This window comes from Alexandromys fortis, unplaced genomic scaffold, assembly GCF_014885135.2.
Source record: "Alexandromys fortis isolate MF-2015 unplaced genomic scaffold, M_Fortis_MF-2015_v1.1 scaffold_78, whole genome shotgun sequence".
NCBI lineage: Eukaryota > Metazoa > Chordata > Mammalia > Rodentia > Cricetidae > Alexandromys > Alexandromys fortis.
The window spans coordinates 252,607-256,405 of NW_026067977.1; the positions used below are offsets into that span (position 1 = coordinate 252,607).

The 3,799-nt window shown below is 43.7% G+C and overlaps 1 non-coding gene across 1 annotated transcript; it reads right to left on the reverse strand.

Moving 5' to 3' along the window:
• Window positions 1–980: 980 nt before the first annotated feature.
• Window positions 981–1,092, reverse strand: LOC126510881 (small nucleolar RNA SNORA44). Its single transcript, XR_007594541.1, has one exon. It is a non-coding gene; the product is annotated as a small nucleolar RNA SNORA44 (small nucleolar RNA).
• Between the last annotated feature and the right edge of the window lie 2,707 nt (window positions 1,093–3,799).

The following is a 3,799-nucleotide window of genomic DNA, read 5'->3' on the forward strand; positions in this document are numbered from 1 at the left end:
GAGAGCTGGCTCCTGTGAGTTGTCCTCTGACCCCCACCTATGCACCACAGCTTGAGTGTGCACGCACACACAAATAAGCTAAATACAATAAAAATTTTAAAGATGTGACTCTAGTGAGAAAAGTTTGAGAACGCTGATATGACGTGGAGAAGCAGGGTGTCTTGAAGCTAGCCTCGGGAATCCTCACAGGGCCTCTGTCGATGCTGGCTATATCCCTTCATGGTAATATGTTTTTATACAGTTTATCAAGTTAAAGTGCTTAATGCCAACTAGTTAATATTGCTCTGAATTCCCTGTCACATTTTCCTGCAGATAGGGTGGTTTGCAGGTGGGTTGAGGACACGTTCAGCTTGAGCAGAGTGGAACGCATTATGTGGGTCATGGAACTTTGCTGTTGAGTTGATTGCTAGCTCATACTTACATGAATGGATTCCAGAAGCCCTCTTATTGGCTGCTCACCCAGTGATCTGCATAGCCAAGGTGTGTCAATCTGGAACATGAGCTCATCCTCTAATGCCCAGCTCTGGAATTAGGATGATGGTGGAGGAGAGACAAGACTTGACCTGCAAAGCCAGCAGCTGGCATGGAAAAGTTGTCTAGACCACGTGACTCTTGGAGTTCTCAAGGTTCTGAGAAAAGCATTTTCAATCTGATCTAAATTTGCATGAGTGGCCCTGCAAGTGATGAGATTATGCGCCGAGAAAGTTTCCTAAGCTATCAGCAATAAAAAGCAAGTTTGGTTAAACACACTGAAGAGGAGAGTTGGGATGTCCCTATTCTGCTTGTCCGATATGTCACTTTAAAACAGTTCTCGTCTGTCAGCTGAGAGAATCTTCAGTGTGGCTGCCATCTGCTCGTGACAGACAGCCACTAAAGCATCGCGCTGTTTGCCTGGACTTGCAAATGTTTGTACTGTTTGTCAGCTTCTTCCATATTAACAATGAGCAATTCTCAATTTTTTATTTCTTTTCTATTTTAGCATATATAGGATAACTGAGTGGCATCTACAGGTACTGTGCTGACCTGGGCTGTCAAAGTCTCTCCAGTTCCTTTGGCATGCATTGGAGATCCCTAGCCCTTGGAAGCATGCTGACGACTTCTCTTCCTTACTAAACACTTACTCAGCTCCCTCGTATTAATGTCCGAATTGTGCATTGTTTATCTAAAGAAGACTCCCAGAGTTGAATGAGTCTCAAACCCACATCCTCTGGATTTGCCCTGGTGCCATGTGTCCACTTCCCAGACACTCTTACTTTCATCTTTAGGTGATAAGGCAGGCTCTGGTCATACCACCTGACTTGAGACTTTCAGCCACAAAGTTCTACACAGATTTGAACCAAGGTCTGCCTTACGCTGGAGGAAGGCGATTATCCTAACCCTCACTCATTCCCCACCCCACCCAAGAGCATGCTGAACCTTGAGGATCTTTCTGTGCTTTAATTAAGATCCAATGACTTCACTGACACCACCCCCACTGTACGCATGTGCCCCTTTCCTGCCTCACAATTGATAGATTTTTTTGGGGGGGGAAGGGGGTTGGTTGAAACAGTGTAACAGCCCTGGCTGTCCTAGAACTTTCTTTGCAGACCAGGCTAACTTCAACCTCACAGAGATCCTCCTGCCTCTGCCTTCTGAGAGCTGGGATTAAAAGCGTGACTCACCACACCAGGGCCAGTTGATAGATTGTAAAGTTCTCAAGGTCAGAGTTCTCTTCGTTTTCTCTGATACATGTTCTTGCGGGGTCTCTGGAAAATCCACCATCTTGTAATACTTTCAGGTGTTTACAGCCCGTCGACAGAAATAGGAAAGCTACTTCAAAGGACCTGGGTTGAAGGAATTTTGAACTACAGGGATTTAGGTATCTTTTAACTGAACTTCAAAAGACACTTTCTCCAGGAAGCCGCTAGATGAATGATAGGCTCACCAACCTCCGTGCAATTCTCTCATAGTTAGTCCCCTGTTTACTCACACCTACAAGGAATGTTTGCTCATCGGCTCATTCTTCTGAGAAGATAGGATGAGCAAGCAATGCCTTATAATCTTTTCTATAATTTTGCTGTTTAAATGCACATTTAGATTTATATTAGCTTTTTTTTTTTAAGATTTTATTTATTTATTTGTATACAGTGTTTTGTCTGTATGCTTGCTAGCCAGAAGAGGGCACCAGATCTTATTACAGATGGCTGTGAGCCACCATGTGGTTGCTGGGAATTGAACTCAGGACCTCTGGAAGAGCAGTCAGTGCTCTTAACCTCTGAGCCATCTTTCCAGCCCCGCACATTTAGATTTAAACATTGTGAGGACACAGCAGAATTTCCAACCAGATGTCTGAAATGAGGCGAGGTTTTTGTTTGTTTGTTTTTTTGCTATAATGCAACTCAGCATCTATCACATTTCCTTAAAAATAAAAAGAAATCAATCAACTTTGTATCAAAACAGAACACCTCATGTCAGCGTGGGACAGAAATCCTCAGGCCTCCTGACCTGGCTCCCCAGATTCTTGTGTGTGGCTTTGGCTCCTTAGGTGGGACAGCAGTGGATGGTTCTGTTCCAAAGTCTGTAGCTGTAAAATTAGATGGTGTTATTTCTTGCCCATTGCAAAAGTCCCATGAGCCCTGAGAGTTAAATGATTAATGACCAAAAGCTCCTACACAAACATGAATACTTAATAAAAATAACCCCTCTTTGCCCCAGTGATAGGCACCAATGACCTGATGCTAAGCCTTGATCCAGTCTTGAGGCAGCCAAGATGAACCTTTCCCCTGCTGCAGACAATCTGGGCTGGTGTTCTTTTTCTTCCTCTATCAAGTTCCCTGCTCCCGCTTGCAGGCTCAGACTTTACCCCCAGTCATGTGAAATCGGCTCTCTGTTTATGGAGGTCTCACACAAGGGACAGCTCCAGTGCGGGCCATCGTGGGGTCAGTATAATTTTATCATCTTTTTTTACAAAGAACATGCCTGCTTGACCCATACCACAAAATTATTAGGAAGGTTTGTGAGATCAAAACTTTTTATCAAATTTCATTCAGTTTAGACCTTCCCTGTGCAGCTGTGGAGAGCCTCTAGGGTGAGCGTGTTTCTCTTTGCATTGCTGGAACTGGAGTGTGCTTGGACAGAAATTCATAAGAAAATAAGTTCAGGCAAATTCTGAGTTTACTGTTCTTTGCTGACTAAAAATAAAACTCATCTTTCTCCTCAGGTAGAAATACAGTCGTGTGGAATGTCTGAGCTCCAATCTGATCCCTGAGCAAATTCAAAACACCCCGGTGGATTATCAGCCAACGTGGACATACATTCAACAGTCTTGTCCCAGATGACTTTCCTTGTCTTCTCTTTAAGCAGACAAACAATTAAGGAAGCCCCTGCAGGAGAATAGCATCACAAAGCTTCCTGTGTTCCATACTATCGTTGTGTGCATAGCTGGCCAGGTTTCACAACCCAAAGCAAAGCAAGATGAGGTACATGAGACTCTTCCTTAAGCAGATTGATCTGAAATCCTGAGAGAACAAGCTAACAGCTCTAGGATCTGAAGCATCTTGTTTGGTTTCCCTCCGTTCATCTCCTTCTATGCAAAAAGGGACAACGTCACAGAAAGACAGAGCAGAAGTAATGTTATTAGCAGCCACTGCACACTTAGAGGGCCAAATTCAGACTTTAGGATCTGGGTGAGCAGGACCAGGAGTTTGGTGAGTTTTGTTCTATCATAGAAGAAAAAGTGAAGAATTGATGTGGGAGTGTCTTCTATATATCTGTTGCTTTCAATGGTTAATTAATAAAGAAAACTGCTTGGCCTAATAGG